The 19,221-nt window shown below is 31.9% G+C and overlaps 1 long non-coding RNA gene and 1 pseudogene across 1 annotated transcript; one reads left to right on the plus strand and one right to left on the minus strand.

Moving 5' to 3' along the window:
- Nucleotides 1–8,406: 8,406 nt before the first annotated feature.
- LOC128171815 (uncharacterized) lies at nt 8,407–11,085 on the minus strand. The gene is made up of 3 exons (XR_008242145.1): nt 11,006–11,085; nt 9,881–9,981; nt 8,407–8,877 (listed from the first exon to the last, which is right to left on the minus strand). It is a non-coding gene; the product is annotated as an uncharacterized LOC128171815 (long non-coding RNA).
- Nucleotides 11,086–12,335: 1,250 nt separating this feature from the next.
- LOC128171794 (uncharacterized) lies at nt 12,336–18,071 on the plus strand (annotated as a pseudogene).
- Nucleotides 18,072–19,221: the final 1,150 nt, after the last annotated feature.

Here is a 19,221-nt window from a genome sequence, read left to right on the forward strand (position 1 = left end):
TTAGACGAACATTATAACAAGGGACATCATTATTCCTGCGAATACCGTCGTCTGTTATACTTCAATAATTGATATGAGATCAATAAACGAAATTCTGCAATAATTTTATGATATGTTGATGTCACTGAAAAATTAAGGCTAAGTACCGCCATACTCGAATGTGTCTGTCTGTTATATAGATACATTTGTTTAATGTAAAAGTGCTGCTTGTTTGGTTTGCATATTTATTGTAGATTGAAATATTATACATCAATTTTTCCGTATATCATATTTTGCTTGATGAGCATATAAACATGCAAAAATATATCATATTACTCTAATAAGCGTTCATTACCAAAAACGAAGATTTCTCTTTTGAAATGATTATTGAAGCATACTGGGTTAAAGGACAGGATTAGGTAAAGATAAAAGTCTACCAGGATTTTACATTACAAACGAGTTGAAAATACGTATATAAATTTGTCTAAAAGAATTCCCAGTACGGACATTCGAGTCTTTAAAAATGAAATAATGAGATATCTCTTGCAATTAAAATGATTTGATTTACTGTTGAAAATTTATTCGGTTTACAAGAGCCATAGTTAAATCCGCATTTTTTCCCCACTAAATTCGTATGTTTTATCTATGAAAATCTGTTCATTTGAAATAAAATAAACACATTCGGGAATACAACAACTGTCCCAGGATCTTTAATGGTATTGGTATGCCATCATATAAGCTAAAATACAGAGATTCATTAATCTCAAATTAAAACACAATACACAAACTATGATCTAAAAATATATATACATTTGCATGATCATTAAAAAACCCATCGAATTTGAAAATTTTCATTGAATACATATAAAAGTACGTTTACCTAGCAAAATATAGATTTTCTTTTCACGGTTAACATAACAAAAATTGCATTGTTTGATAATTTTACTGCTACCGCTGATGATGAAATTTTATGCAATGCTAGCTACCTTAATATTACTTCAAATCAACAAAGAAAAAAATTAATCGGTTAATATAAAACTCAGCCATTTTGTAAACGTTTCTTCATGAAAGGACTATGTGCGGTTTTTTGCATTTTTTGCCCCCAAAATCAAAGTTTTAGAAAGAGCTTTAAAAATAAGGTGAAAGATAGTTAAAATTATATTAGAGAAACAGGTGTAAAAGGTTATCACAAAAGTGACGTCATAATGTAGAAATGACGTCATGAAGATTGCATTAATTTGATAAATTGATGTTTTGTAGCGAAATATGGGTGTTTTCCGATGGTTTTTCGACTGGAAAACATCGAGCGCATGCTTGCTCAAGTACCATATTTTAGTATAATGTGTTTAACAATCTGAAGAAAAATGTATGTTAAAATCGTACTTGAGCAGACCTGCGCTCTATACTTTTGAATGCATAATATAGAGCCAAAATGAGAATATTTTCATTTGATTGCAAATTTGCGGGAATTTGGCCATTTAGGTGACGTCATAGATACACAGCGAATGAGCAATGATGACTAAAATCATTATTAAATTTAAAGGCATCCGTTATACAATGATTTGTGAAGATTTTATTTTTATACGATACTATTTAAAAATTGGTTGAAATCGGGGGCAGATATTTGACCATACCGCACATAGTCCTTTAACATGATGTGATCATAATTGTCTGAAAACGTCCTTTGTTGCATGACAATTTATAACAAAATGCTTTCTAAAAGCAATTTGTTATCTTCTTGCTTTTAAATCGCATTAGCCTAAGGATTTGATTCATGATCTATTTGAAATAATATTAGTGACAAGTAAACCCATCCAATGCTGACGCAATAAATTCATAATCCGATAAAGCCAGCAAATAATTTTTTGGTTTGCGTTGATAAAACACAAATAATTAAGCTTATTTGAATACATTTTTTTTTCTATTTTTTTATTCGATAAGGTCTTTTTTTCACAATTTTCATTTATTTTTGTTGTGTTCAATTTTTTTGACATTGCAACAAATGTTGATCTTATATTAAGTATGCTAAATTTACATTAATTTAATCTCACAAAATTATCAACACATAATTCTAATGCTCACCAATGCAAATCAAGCATGTACCCAGCGCTATAATTTGGTATACAAATATATAATTGAAATTGATTCTTCTGAAATATTTTTTTCAGAATTGCAAGATAAATTCTTTTATCCAATTTTTTTTAGATCATTTACCTTTTAGTATGAAAAGTAGATAAAACTCAATTAAATATTTGTTCGTAAAGCCCCCTATATAAAAAAAGTGTTAGGAGGCAGTAGTCGACGTTAAACAGCATGTTATTTGTGCGTCTTTAGGTAGCAAGAGACAGCTTCGGATAAAGTACCCATATCAATATTTTTGTAAAATCAAGAGTTGCTGTTCTAGAAGGCATTTGAGTGTTTTTAAAATTCATGAAATGATTTTAATGATTATCATTAGTTAGAGGGATGTCACCTGTTGAGTTTGATATGCATTATTTAGTCCCCATATGTTAGGTGCATAAAAATCAGAAGTAAAATTCGAAACCTGCGGATATAACTGTTGTGTTGACTTAACACAGTGAAATTGGAAATTACAGATGGGAGGTAAAATAACACGAAAAGTAGTTAGTTTCTGACATGTGATGTGCAACAGTCACGCGGTACGGAATGTCAACCCTTTTTTCAGGGAATCACCTGAGGGAGGTCTAAAAAGCTGAAAAATCATGAAAAATTTGCAAAATATGAAAGAGTTCATTAAATTAATTTTTTTAACAATAATTTTTTTTATAATTCTAACAGGTTTTGTTTTAAATTTTTATTTTTTTTTTCAAATCGGTGCAACATACGTGTGCTTTGGTTTTTGATATATCCTGAATAAGTTATCAATATTTATGTAACACACAAATCAATGGTTAATAACATGCTAAATTAAGTTAATTATAAAATGAATGTAGACAAATAACATTATAGAATTGTTGATATACAAAATTCTTTGTAACATTATAACATACTTTTGTCTACAGTCTCTTGTCTTCGTAGCTTACACTTGTTATAGAGGAAAATTATAATGGTTACTGCTGGGACGCATACTGAGCTTAATGTACAATTTTTACGGTTACTTGCTGAAAAACAATATCTATTTTGACGACGTGTTCTTTTCTACGAATGTGATATATAAGCGTTTGACTTTGATTTTTAAACCTTGAATCATAATTTGGTTACGAAAAATCTAAAAATTGTATGTGGTCAAATGATTATTATCGGTTTTAATTTATCATGTATTACTTAACACTAAACTAGAGACTGGCGATTCTACCAAAATAAAAGGCCTAAGCCAAAAGTTGTCAATACATTACAATAGTGGCTCCTTATGATACAAGTATTTTATTGTGTGGTGTATATTATTATTATCTTTTTGTGTGTTAGGATTTTATAAATATGTTCTTGCATGATTTTAATTCTCTTTTTCTCGTTGTAGATATATATGTACGAGCCACCTGAATCACAGCGAAGATCCGCATAAATTCAAAAGTATATTGAATGTTTTTAATCTTGAGGACAATATTTATTGTTATTTGGGGGAATTTATCATAACGGAAATTCTATAGAAATTGGTTAAAGTACATGCGTTAAATAGATAGCGTATGTTTATTTATGTTCATGGAGAAATGTGTTATTAAGTCCAGTGATGAGCCTGTCGACACCGGTTAGAAATCTAAATAAAACGCTACTACTGACCACGGTGCGTCAGATCATTAGTATGCACTTGATCGCATTTACTTATTAGGAGGAGAATGTTGTAGCGTAGGGTCCGTGCGAATAAAATGGGGGTGCGGGAAACACAGCTCTCCAGTAGTCATCTGGAAGCTGTCTTTCTGCCTCCTCTTTTATACAGGTAAGATAAATTATAACGCTTGCGCGCATTCTCAAAAGTACGGTTAACAGATTCAGGGGGTTCAACTAATATTTTTTTCCAGAGGTTTCTGTAATAAATATTAATGTTGATCAATTTCATTGTAATTAATATTGATATTTCTTGTTAAAATGTCATATTAAATTAATAAAAGAGTAGTCATCTGGAAGCTGTCTTTCTGCCTCCTCTTTTTTACAGACTGGGACACGGGCTACTCCCCATGTAGAGGAGGAGACATTCCGGAAACACCTTGGCTAGGGCACCCGCCAAGTGTGGGGATGTTTGAACAAAGATCTCGAGGATCTTAATAACACTCCATATAACCCCAAGTAGACTTTCATAAAATAGACTGGAGGCATTATGATATAGGGGTGGACATTAGGATATTCTCATAAAAACCAGTTTGTAGAAAATTTTAAAAGCTTTTGATCTATAATGTTCTTTAGAAATTGGTGATTGGCATTATAAAGAGTGAATTAAAGGTACTTCTGGTGAATGGGAACTATGAATATTCTAGATAAGGAGTTTAAAAGGGTGTGTGACCGGTCAGCAGAGGGTGCTCATTCCTCAATGGCATCTGATCCTACCTCTATCTTTTTAGAGGCCCGTGTTGCCCTGCTTTGAATTTGTATTTCGTTTAATGGATTTTTGAGATGGATGACAGTTTGTTATTGTATTTTTTTCATTGTATTAAAAAAATTGTCCCGTGTCACCTTAACAACTCATCAAACTTTATCTTAGTTATCTTTAAATGTAAATACAGGCGCTTGTTAGAATTTTTTTTCTTAAAGGGACATGGTCACGAATTTGGACAAATTTTATTTTTCCGTTTTGACTGTTTACAATTTTGTTAATGCACTTCTAATAGCCACCCAAAATTTGAGCGTCAGTCGTTGAGATGTAAGCGGTATACAAAACTTACACTTCTTTGTTATGTAAACAAACTCAGGTTATATTTTTGATTACATTATGTGATTTGGAAAGAAAACTTAAGTTTTAGACTTGAAATGAATGTGATGAACATTAAAATCAGTCTCTTTAGTGTGTTCAAAAAGAATTAAGAGAAAGACATGCATTACTTTTAGAGGAAAGCATTACGCTAAATGGCACCGTTTTGTTGATATCCGAAATAGCAAGGCATGAATAATCTTTACTTTTAGTTGGCGAATTATATTTCCTATAAATAATCAGATGCATATGTAAATAAAAACGTGATTTGAATCATAATGTATTTAATTGTATTTAAATGTTTCATTTTCAAGGCAAACGGATAAGTGTAACATTTTAGTAATTTATGTGTAATTCAAGATTTAAGTGGGGTTGTCACTGCATAGTAAATGAAGAAGTGCAAGGCGCAATGCTTGCACAAACAGTACAATTTGCCGGATGCCTCATATGGACACAACCGTGATCAGCCAATCACAAAAAAGCTTGTAAAGGATCTTTGACTGGAATATTAAGGGGGAACAGAATACATATCACATGACTATCATTGCAATGATGATTTGATGTGCTAACTCTATCATGGCATCATAATTGATTTGATTGAATATTGCTTTGATCATTTATTTATTATGACGTCATACAGAATTTGATAGAGCTTTTTTTAGGTTGTAAACGACTCTTAAGAAGTCATTATCAAAAAATGAACTGGTGGATATTTAACCTTTTTCATTTTAAAAAATCTACAAAATTATTAGTGGTTAATATAATCAGGTATATATTTTGATAATGATCCTTTTATGTTGATTGATAAATGTAAATACCTTTTTTATGGTTCAAAACAGAATTTGTCACAAAAGTTCATAATTCCAGAATAAGGGGAAGGGGTGATTTCTCTTGTAATATCTATCTTAAATGCCAAGAAAGTTGCCGTGAAAACTTTAGGAGGGTTGTTCGGAAATTATTGAGACACCATAAATATTTTCATTTCTAATTGATAAATTTTGATGACAATTGAAATAAACATTGACAAAACCTAAACAAACAATGAAACAAAGTCATATTAAAATTTTTTGTTTGTTTACAACAGTACATAAACATGTCGGTGGGTACCCGGCGCAGGCATAAACTCGGAGATTAATAAACCTACACAGTTACTTACTAAGTGTCGGTGGACCAACAATAAACTTTGAAGGAAATCAAAATTATATATTTTGCTTTTCATTGTCACTAACTTGTGTGCAAGTTTCACTATTGTTCGAGTAGAAATACAGAGATAGTACAAATATATGTACCAAGCAAAAAAAAATCAGACTAAGACGGTATACTGAATTCTGACGTCAAGGCGGCGCAGCGAATATACATCAAATTGGTAGGAAACACGGCGAAAGACCTTTACAGGCCAAGTAATTGCTTAAACAAGAACAATACAATAAAAAGGAGTCTAGAGCTTCATTTATTGAATTCTTTTTAATTACTTTTCAGCTAGATTTAAAACAAACAGACTAAATGTCTACTACTTTTTACACAAAAACTGATGTCAATATTTCTTATATATGTACTTTATATGAATTACTTTAACAGATGTTTCACAGAATGCTGACTTGTGGGTAGAAATAACTCGATTTTTTCACACAAAAAATAAAAAATGGAGAAGATACTTAAACTTTGATATCTTGAAATTTTTTTTTCATATTTTCAGTTTGATTGTGAGGATAATAAAACAGAGAAGCAAGGAAAAGTTTGGGATTGCGCTGGGTCACAGGACGTAAGGAAGTTTGACAGCTTACCAGAAATGATCTAATGATGTCATTGACTGGATATTGTTCAGAATAATTAATGATATCCTGGTAAACGTTTTTGTGAAATTTCAATGGTTTATGTTTTTTCTCAAAGAAGTTAGAGAAACTGTCTCAATAGTTTCCGAACAACCCTCGTAAGTTATAAACCTGATAAGGTTGATATATGAAAATTTTAAAACAATTTCATTGATAATATTTTATGTGCTATCACATTTTGTTCAAATTTCGAATCAAAAACTCAAAAAATTGAAGAGCTGATTTCAGCAATAAATTGATAAAATTATGATATGGCTATGTAAATTTTTTTTTTGTTTTCGTTCTCAAAATTAATGAATATGATTTGCAAATAAATTATATCAAATAAAATAATTATTGCTGAAAATTGAAATTGTTAAAAAGATTCATAATGCAAGAAAAGGGAAATAATTCTTAGCAAATTATCTTCCTTGCAAGGTAAGAAAGTAGTCGTGAAAATGATATATGTTGTAGTGGACATCTTAATGTAAATGTGTTAAAAAAGGCAAAAAAGTTAATTGACAATGTAGATGAAGTTGAGGGAATTTAAAAAAAAGAACCTTTGATCTAATCACCGACGAGGCTCTCTGCGGAGTTTTTCTTATATGGACACATATCAAATCATATATAGTAAAGTGCAAAACAATTTAAGTCGTTTTATTTTATCAATTTGCAACATTATCATCATTTTGAAACGAATGAATATAGAACCACTGAGTTCAAAAGCATAATGTTAATAATCAGTCAGACCCCCGGTGTCGCTCTATACATTGAGCGATGCTTCGTTGCATACTGTCTATCAGACTATCCATATAATTTGGGTCCAGACCCATCCACGTTTCCATGATTGTAACTTTCCAGTCAGTGATAATTTCTGGCTGAATCTTTCATGTTCTGCCAAACATTTTCTATCGGATTTAAAACCGGGGAAGCGGCGGGCCATTCCATTACGGTCACGTGATTCTGTGTGAACCAGTCACGGGTATAGGCAGCAGTGTGCGGTCTAGCGATGTCATGTTGTAAAACATACGGTAAATCGTTTGTCACAATATTAGAGAAATGTAATCCCTCCCCTAAAATTTCACAGTACTTGATTCACACCTCACAGCCTACTCAATATTCAGGGTCATGAACCCTGGGGAGCATTCATTATTGTCCCCAAGAGAGACAACTCTTGAAAACGTGCATTTACTATAGTCCGTTTCTTAATCTTATTAAAATAAATAAATTGAGAAAAGTTTTCAAAGTATTTTAATTATAAATAATACATATAACAATGAGTAAAAGGCATGAAAAAGGCATGAAAGAAGTACATTTATTATATAGCAGGCTGGTACATGTACCTGGTGAATATTAAATGTATATTGCTTGTAGGTACATGTATAAATCTACACAACTTTTTTAAAAATGAAAAACAAATTAATGAAATTGCATATATCATTCTAAAAAAATCATAATACTAATTTTGAAAGTCAAATACTGAGTTAAAAGAAAGATAAAGAATTAAATATTCTTTGTTTTGTAAACAAAGCGCGAGTCTTGTTAATATTTTCATATGTGTTTTATTGGTGTAAGTTTCATTCAAATTTTGCTTTTTTCTATTAATAATATCATTTATGATCACATCGAATCAGTATGGTAATTTCATACTTTATATTATTCGTAAACAAACATAAGACTCGAGCTTTGTTTACATAACAATAAATTCTTACCCCTGAATCTATCTTATAACTTGACTTCTAACATTCAAATTATGGTCAATTATTCAAAAAAAGCAAGTAAATAATTTTATGCATAAAGAAATTGAAAACAAAATTTTGATCTAAAATCGTGTCCAAGTCCCTTTAAAAAAAATTTGTATAAAATAGTAAGGCTAAATTCCAATTTTAAAAAAATAGCTGTTTCCAAAAATGTTATGTAACATGTATATGAATATGTAATATAAAAACATATGTTAGATGGATGGGTAGGAAAAATACGAATTAAGTGCACTCGATAAAAAGTTTGCTGGTATTCATTATGTGAACACAATCCATCCAGTAACATTTAAAGTTTTGCAACATAAATAAGAATGTTATGAATGATGTGTATAGAACAAATTCTTCTGTGGTTGGCTCCATAAATCTTGAAAAGATGGTGTGAGTTGGTAAAAAGGCAGAATAAGGTCCCATTCTAATCCTCATGCATTCCATTCAAGGAATATTCATTAATGTCATGGTCTGGAAACTAAAATAGAATAAACATAAAGTGTTAAGAGAATTACATGTAATTTTTGCAAACATTGTGCACTCATCAAATACTTACATGTATATATTCAATGAAGTTATTTATGGAATGTGCAATTACTAACAATGTAATCTTTTCTAATATTGTACATACATGTATCACATCATTTTGCCACTAATTTTAAATCCAGCTGACAGTTTCTTTTTGTTATATATACAGCGTCAAAAGATAGTTGCATCATGTGCATGTACTTTCAGTAATTTTAAAAGCCATAAAAGCATTTCAGTACTACAAAACACTTTAAATTTGTCAAATGATTTTACAAATGAAATATGTACTAATATACCAGTAAGTCACAAGTGATATATACTTTTTAAAGCAGTACAATGTATCACTTATATGACAACATCAGGAAACATCAGGAAACCTGGCTCAATCAATTCTGCACACACATGATAAATGTAATGAATGTGTAACTTCAATGGTGTAACTTCAAAGATATTTAGATATCCAGTGGACAGAAAGATTGTCTGTATGAGTTTCAACTATCAACATTCTATGTACACCAAAATATGATTGTGTCAATAACAAAAACTAATCTGAAAAACATATTTCCAGCATAAGAAATTCATGGGATTTCTGCAAATCCCATTTTCTCAGAGAGTGTAAAACACATCTCTTAAAGTTTATAATATTTTCAAACTCCTGGTATTCCTTTCAGAGGTTCCCACCCCTTAAAATACAGATAATCAAGTAGCTGCAGATCTGTAGCTCTCTGGTTGAAAAAATTCGGATAGTCTATCCAAATTTTTTCAACCAGAGAGCTACAGATCTGCAGCTAATAATCAAGCAGATTTGCAACAAGATGCCCATACAAACCTTTCTCTTTTACACAAGACATTGTAGCTATTTAGATGACCTTGCTTGGCTTTCAATCAGCTTAAACCAAATGTATCTACATATGGAAAACAAGTTGTAAGTTTATTACATGACAAAGAAGTACCTTCTGGGCTTCAGCAGACTTGACTGGGTCATTAGCAATATCAAATTGACAATATTTTCTATATTCCTGATCTTCAGATCATCTGGAAGCCGCAGGTAAACCTGTAGATTAGAAGGAAAAAGATACACTAGCTATCATTACAAAGCTAAATGCTGTCATTATCAAACAAAAGGGTGTGTCCTAGATTACACTCTTTTATGGGCACATGCAGTATCTGAGACATGGTCAAAACATTACCATGATAACAGCTATAACAACTCATTAAGTGGGAAATGACATATAACTATAAAATTTGTTGTGGCTTTTCATACTCTCTCTCTCTCTCTCTCTCTCTCTCTCTCTCTCCATGATCTCTCTTAACATCTTTGTCAGCAATATTTCTAGTGCAATGTGGCATTATTGAAATATATATATGGTTCATGGAAGCTAGGCAATCAATAACAATTACATGTACGGTACACTGTAATTACACACACACACTCTCTCTCTCTCTCTCTGAGTCTATCTCTCTCTCATACTCTCAATCGTATAATGTTATATTTACATAACAAATGCAGACCCTTGATTCATAAACAGTAGCACTCTCATCGTTAATAGATAAATAAGACATAAAGTTAACAGTTTGAATGAGATACAGATATCGAGGAAATTCTGTATGGAAATGAATGAAAGCATGATTGACACAAACACAATATTCTAGGAAAAACATACAATTTTTTTTTAACGTATGCTACGTTACAATATGTGTAAAACTGACTATAATACACCTGCATACACATTTCATACTAAAACATGTCTTTCAAGTCACATTTCACAACGACCATTAATTATCGACATTTTTGTAACACTTGTACTAGACTTAATGCATTGTAGGCTTTTAAAAGAGTTTTTGAGTAGTTTAACAATGTAAGTAAGTATGTTCTTACCGACGAAAGACTACTCCTTAGCACGGTTTAGATTATTGACAAAATCGAGGATTGCTGTTCAGACTGTTTCATGCTGAACAAAATTTAAAGAGATAAGGCTAATCACCCCAAACTTCGACTTCACATTAATAAACAATTGTTCTGCAACTTTAAATAATTTAAAAGCTTGCCAATATAAGATACACAAACTTTTACTTACTTTTTCCATTTAAACTCCTCTCTCGATTTTCACGAGTATGAGACTGGTCTCGTTAAAATCCCGAGATATACGAAGTTTTGACTTTCTCGGGTTTTTTCATTCTCTCGGGAATATAAAAACCAGAAAGGTTCCGATTATGCTAATAAGGCTGTGAGGTGTGTGATTGTGGATATATTTCCATTCACAGAAACTAATGGAGTTAAACCCAACTTGCTTATTTCACGCCACACTGTAACAGCTGGTGAGAACTTCGGCACCATTTTTTGACAATGTCCAAATTTTGCCCACCTCTTTCTGCTGGCTGCCAAATAAATAAGTGGCGGGCGCGTTATATATTTTTTTTTTCACTTCGCACTAAAGTAACTCCGTATCAATGACCTTGAAATATCTTTTACTTCTTGTTTTATTGCTCTGATAATCTTTTAATATGTAAGTGATTAGCAAAAGCTGTCTATCTTTCCGTTTTTATGTTTGACAATAAAACCCTGAAATATCAGTAATGCTGATAAGCTCAGTGCTGAACATTTTTATCAATTTTTACTGCGCTGCCTTTTGGGGACTAAAGCTTTTAAAATTACATCTCATTTAAACATTAAAATAAATCTATGTAGATACATGTATACTCTAAATTTTGATAGAGATGCCCTTCGTTCCTTTTTGATGTACCGAACACAAATGGTTAGCTGTGTACTAAGATATATAATAAAAAATATTGCTGAGTATTTTCAGTTTAATAACATCAAAATCCTTTTGTTTATCAATATATCTAACGATTTTGTTTCTAGTTATCCTTTACGGCTTTCTACTTCGCCGTAATGGAGTTTAACAATAAGTTTGGTTAACTTTGTTGATAAAGTGTTCAAAATAGATATAAAAAGTAATTAAACTAAGAGTGTGTGTTCACAATGTGATGTAATTCAAAACAAGAAGACAATGGTCCCGTTTTAATGTTTTCCCTGCTTTAGTATTGATATCAGAAAGAAGTATTTAAAATTGTTTTCACATCCATTTTATATTTTACTCTTATAAATTTCCCACGAACATAAAAAGTAAAAAAGTAAATGTTGCTGTGTCAAAGAAATAGTCAATGAAATCGAAATATTTAAACATCCTTGGGTCTAAAAATATTTAGTTTCGAGTACATTACGGATAGAACGTTGCATAACTTTGAAAATAAACACAATTTAAAATTTTTGAACAATTACTCAAACAATTATAAAACTCTGCTTGGATGCTTAAATCTGTACTTCAAGTATATTATATTTAACGCCTGCAATACTCAAATTATAAAAATATATTCCTTTATATATGGTTCATAATAGATAAGGACATGTTACCAATGACATATGTAGCTTTATTTCTAGTTGTGCGTATTATTCGCAACGATGCTACCGTCTTCATTGATGTTTTTGCCCTTGAAACAAATGATTATCCCAAATCGTTGTGTCACCAGATTTCTAATATAAGAAGTACGAGCATATGTCTAGAAACGTGCATAATATCGGTGGATAGCAATGTCATACTCAGCCATGATGAATCTACAAACACCTGAATGTGTTGCAATGACTTCACAGGAAGGGACATAACTGGTTCAAATTGGAAATCTTATGTCACATTTAATTTTTTTTTCGCCAAAAATGGTTTAGACTCGGATTTCAGTGCTGTTTTCATTTGGCAATTTTCTAGCGATTCAAAAATAATGTATCATATTGAGATTAAGAAGTTATATTCTGCTAAAAGTAGTGATATATTAGCTTGGTGTTTTGTGGTGCCCTTTTCTGAAGGTTATGCGACTTTTAAGTTGATGTCATACGAAATATGTATGAAGTATTTCCCAGTGTCTGCCTCGTATTCAACAGCCCAAGCCAACTGTCAAGCTGAAGGTGCCGATCTCATAAAGATTGATTCCCAAGAAAAGTACGACATATTCAAGGATTATCATGGTAGTTTTAAATTATGTTACCATATTTTAATTAGCTTGAATTAATGGTGATGTGATTACTTAACCAAAACAAAATCTTTAGTGATAGACAAAATTTGGTTTGATAAAGTTGTAGCATTTATCAAAAGAATATTATGTTTTTCTTTTAATTTTTATATATAAAAGATTGTTTTTGATATCATTAAATCAATTTGGATTAACCTTTACTCAGGAATTCAGTTTTTTTGAAACATTCTTTTAAACGTTCAACATCTTAAGTCAAAAACTGTTCTAACAGACAAAATAACAATGCGTTTTGTAATTATAGTTTTCTTATTTATATGTTCATTTTTCTGAAATATGCAACGACAAAGGTAAATTTATTTTCAATAAAAAAAAATTGACTTAAATTTTCATTGTCTTTTTTGCTTGAATATTTTTAAAGCAAAGCATTCCCAAAAAATTAGTTTAAATGATATTTTATGTACAATTTTGCACATTGGGTGTTGGTAAAATAACGATGACATTTTGGATAGCTATGTGATGCGCAATAAGAAGAATTTTAAAAATACACCAAGTCAATTCCAGACAGCCTGCATTCAAAATTGATGATTTTATTTTATTTCCCATGTAATTTCACCCCAACAGAATGCCGACAATATATACTGTAAACTTATGACATTTGGCTGTGTATTCTGTTTACCGTTCTTGGTGGAAGGCGGCTTCCGCTAAAATCAAGTACATTGTTTAATGCCATGAATATATGCACTAGAATAGTTACATTCAGGAATACACTAATTCAAATCCACATGAACTTGTTCAAAAACTATTTTAAGCCAAATATTGTGGAAGCTAAATATAATACGTTTACAGTAGGTAAACATAATATTTGGTGTAGAGTTCCTTTTAGAAAGGTTTCCTAACTACAAATGAAGCTCATCAAAAATAAGTCAAATTACAAAAAATGATAGATGACAATTTGAATTAAATAAAAATCAAACTTTGACGTTGAATTAATTTTTTACAAACTAAAGATTTTCCACATTCTCAACAACAGGGTTTTCAGAAGGAACTAGGTTGTCTGACAGCGTCATTTAATCTCCAAGAGACAATAATACATAACTTAGAACAAGGAAGCAATGTATTCGTATGTCTTCTTGACACCAGCAAGGCATTTGACACGGTGTGGAGGCCTGGACTAATGTTTAAACTATATGAACTTGGTATTAAGGGCAAATTATGGTCTCTCATTAACAAATGCCACCAAAACACCCTAAGCTCAATTGTCGTAAATCAAACTCGTTCAGAGTGGTTTCCCGTACAACAAGGTGTTCGACAGGGTGGCATACTATCAACGTTCCTTTATCTTGTCTACATAATGATCTCATCCATGCCATACAGTCCGGTAGTCCAAACACAGGTATACTCAATATACCTAGCAGCTGCACTTCCTTAGCAGATGACTTGGCTCTAATTGGTATTTCTCCGCTTGCGCTACAAACACTGTTAAATATTGCATACAACTATTCCTGCAAGTGGCGATTTACATTTAATGCGTCTAAATCATGTGTTCTACAGTTTCGCGCTAAAAAAGCTAAACTAGATAACACAAACTGGCATCTAGGTCCTGCAAAAGTGTCTTGTGAACAATCTTACAACCATCTAGGAATCGTAATCAACCACAAGTGTAAACTTTCGGATAGAATAAACGAAGCATGCAACAAAGGACGAAAATCCTTCTTTGCATTATCCGATCTTGGCACACCATTTCTTAACCCTAATACGTTATCCCATCCATGCAAAAAAATTGTACTCCCATCAGTGCTTTATGGATGCGAACTTTGGTGCAACTTGTCTCTAACAGACAAAAACACACTAAACGCATTTCAACACTTTGTCTGTAAGAACTCGCTGGATTTACCAAAACTGTGCAGATCAGACATGTGCGAATCCTTTTTTGATGTCTTACCTATCAACGCAGAGATTGACGTTCGGAAGCTTTTATTCTTTGGGAGACTTTGTCGTTTAGACCTAAAAACGTTAACAAAAAGGATATTTCTAACGAGATTATTTTCTTACTTACACGATCTTTCCGTAAATCAGTTTGGCTTTATTCCTGATATTATAAAGGTTCTCCAATCTTACAACCTTACAGTTTACTTGTGGGATTTTCTAAAAAACGGAATCTTTCCCGAGAAACCTTGCTGGAAGAAAATTGTCCACAACAATGTTACTAATTCACACCTTTCTCAACGAAAAGCGCGGATGTCTCATGACCCTGACTTCCTAGTTTTCACAGAAATTTTCAGAGAGTCAAAACCCTCCTCGATTTGGAATATACCTGAAAACTATTCGGAAATCAAACTCTGCAAGTTCATCTGTAAACTCTGCACAAGTGTAAGTTTCAATGGAAATCCCTATTCATGTATTCTGTGCGGTAAATCCTTTGTCGACGTGTTTCAACATTCTTCTTGTGTCTGCCCAGCTACTGTGGTAATACGTGAAAATTGGTGGAACATAATAACAAACTGTTTCAACATAGAATTATGCGCGGAATTATGTGGTCTTTCTGAAAACGACCTATTTCATGTACTTCTCGGGCGTCGTACAAATCATGAATCGGACAATAAATCATTCCACATTCTGAACTTCAATCTTGTTCGGGCGACAGCGGCAGCATACTTCCGATCAATAACAGTTGCCACTTCCGCTACTACCTGATCAACTTCAAGGCTATTACCCCATGGGACACTGTAAATAACTTTTTCTCTTGTTTTCATTTTCATGTATGTGTACATGTAATGTGTGTGTGTGTGTGTGTGTGTGTGTGTGTGTGTGCATATATAAATTGTATATAATCATATGCTAGTTGTATGTTGTCATATCTCTTAACAGAGGAAATAAAGTATGATTGATTAAAAAAAACCCCAATTATATTTAATGCAACATTAAAGGACATATCGCATGTTTATAAAGTATACGACATTTTACAATTTTTGGCTTCCTTGTGTATCTAATAATTACTCCTAACAGTTTCTTAACGGTATAAAAGCGGTAATTAGCCATATTATCAATTTAAATTATAGCCCCGATCGTTTAAAAACTCGTTAATTAGATAGCGTGTCACGTGGTACAGTGACGTCACATGCGACCTTCTTCGAACAGCTGATTGTAAACAAATTGTAGGATTAGCATTATCTTCTTTAAATTTTGACATTCAATCACCATATAAGTTGTTTTTTTTTACATGCTGACTAAATTAAAAGAATCTTATTATTCAGTCGTACATGTTTGAGCTACTAGTACGGATAAAAAACGATGATATTGCCGAAAAAGCGACGATGAAGTCGGCAATGACGATCAAATTGATCGACGTGTATACATATTAAACACAACTTAGCAAGGATTGTAGCTCAAATAAATCTGCTAAACGTGTTTATTTATTAAAATCTACAACAGTCTTGGTTTTTGGCGTTCCTAACGACTCAGAATGTTCATTATTGTAAAACTGTGGTGCACAAGAAGTTTGTTTCTTCGGCAGTAACTGATCACAACTTTCTAAGGTTGTTTACTCTTTAGTACACTGGATGATAAAAGTAGGCAAGTACGTTTTCCTTAATTATTGTTTATTTCTGTAAGATTCCATCTCCGTATTTTTTTTATCCATTTACGTATAAATGTATATCAACAAACTTTGTCTATTTCTCGCGTAAACAATCAATATCGACAACTCGATTCATGACTTCTCCCACAAAAAATAAAACTCACAGAAATCTCACCTACCGTACTAAAATTTTGATTTCTGCAGAGGTGAGCTACATGTATGAATGAAGAAATCATGTATACAAAACCGATGCATACATGAACGTATAGTTTAACAATAAGAAAAAGAAAACAGCTAATAAAGCGAGGCGGTATCCAAAATGGCGTCCCCTCTCGTTATTTTTCTCCTATGAACTTGCGTTTTGTACACAGGCCCCTGTGCATAAACTTCTATTTTTTTCTTTTTGAGAAATGAATACGACTATAATTACAAAAATGTACCATATAATTAATAATATATGAATCGAATATTTATTTATAAATCCTCTCGTCAACAGATAGACCCCTATTTGTCACAAGATTTTCGCATACTTTCGTAAGGGAAACTTAAAAAAAACAACAGTCCAAATCCCCATTTTCGGTGGCTAAATCACCCGCAGGAGGCTCAGAACACCATCATGTTCCGTTATCGGCAATTTAATAGGTGATAATTAGTTTAATTGTCGTTAAAATCTAATCCAATTACAAAGATGGCTAACAGCACCTTCTCGCTCGAGGTCGCATATGACGTGACACATCATGGCGGGTAGATGGAGAGAGAAAATATGCATATCGCGACATTTGAATTTCATCGCTTTCAAACTCACGAATTAGGCAGAATATTTTATGAAAACGTTAATAAACTTCATTTTAAATGAGTATAGAATGATTTTATTTAAAAAATTCCGAAAATTAAAAAACATGCGATTTGTCCTTTAAACCACCACAACAATTTCTACCTTCACAAAATACAATGTTGATAAATTGTATTTTTCCAAAAAAAAAAAAAAAAAAAAAGCGTGACAAGATAGGGAAAACACCAAGTTTATTGTAAAAAAAAGTTATTCAAAGGTTTTGCCATTTTTAACTGACATTAATTATTAGTTATGAAGAAATCAAAACAATGTTTCATAATTCAATATCTAAGTAACAGTAATTCACATATATTTCAATGCTATCTAGCCCGTTTTATATTTACAAAATAGCTTACAAATGATACCGTTAAAAAAGAACAATTTTAAATCATGTCAACTTTAGTACCAATCGCCAGTTATGATCTTATTCAATGATAATGACCATTACTTTAATAAATTGAATTTAGTTCCAATTGCCAACAATGAAATACTCCAAGTCTGGGTTCAAGGGGACAAGGTCGGTGGTCAGTGGCAGTTTGATGACGGAACTCTAATACCTGGATTCTGTCGCATCAGCATGAGTGGTAACCCGGAGGAAGTACATCTAAGGGCCCCAATAGAACCATCAGTTTCCTGTGTTGATGATCCTAATAACTCTCAACATCATTATTCTTGCGAATACCGTCGTCTGTTAACCTTCAACAATTAACATGAGAATATTAATCGAAAGTTTGGTTTTATAATATGTTGATGCCTCTAAAAATAATGGCTAAATATTACTAAGTTCGTGTTTGTCTGTCTGTCATAAAGCTTCAATTGTCTAATGCTTAAGCACTGTTTTTTTGCTCGCATATTCAGTGTAAAGTGAATTAATAAAACATGCATCATTTATTCTGTTTATCATGTTTTGCTTGATAAAAATATAAATATCGGAAATACCTAAAATGGTTCTAATTAATCATTATGTATATTTGTTTTAACCGATGATTTCTCTTTTAAAATGATTATTCAACCATATAGGGCTATGGGACGCGGCCACGTATAAATAAAACGATTTGACATTACAAAGAATTATAAATTCTCATTAACGATTTCATTACCAAAAGTACGCCCGGATTCTCAGAAGGGATTTTTATATTCATCAAATTCATATATTCTATCAATATGTGCATTTTAAATGAAATAAAAAAACATCCGGAAATACAACGTCTCTCTCGTGATTTTTTTTTACCGGTGATGATATGCCGTCATAAAAATTACAGTACATTACTTGAAGGCCTATGAGTGTTGCTAAAATTCATGAAATGATTTTTAATGAGCATCATTAGTTAGTGGAATGTATCTTATTGAAATTGATATGCAATATGTATGTGAATCAGAAGTAAAATGCAAAACCTACATATAGTTTTGTTGACTTAACACAGTGAAATTACAAGTTTTAGACGAGAGGTAAAATAACACGAAAAGTAGGTGGAATGGCATTGTAAACTATACACCGGTATGTTTCTGACATGTGATAGTGCAACATGCACACGGTAGGGAAGGTCAACTCTTTGCAGGAAATAAGCTGGGGTAGGTCTAAAAAGCTGAAAATTCATTAAAAATTAGCAAAATATGAAAAGGTCAAAATCTCTTAAAAACCTGTTGTAAATTTTTTTTTATATGTTTTGACAAGTAATTTTCTTTAAAAATTGGTTATTGGTCTTATAAAAAGTAAATTAAAGGTATATGTGCTGGATGAGAACTGAGGGAATTCTAGTTACAGAGTTCTGAAGACACACAACCCCTGGCTACAATGAATTGTATAAAAACTGTCCCGTGCCACCTTAACAACTCATCAAGCTTTGTCTTAGTTATCT

The sequence above is a fragment of the Crassostrea angulata genome, chromosome 2 (assembly GCF_025612915.1).
Source record: "Crassostrea angulata isolate pt1a10 chromosome 2, ASM2561291v2, whole genome shotgun sequence".
Classification (NCBI taxonomy): Eukaryota; Metazoa; Mollusca; class Bivalvia; order Ostreida; family Ostreidae; genus Magallana; species Magallana angulata.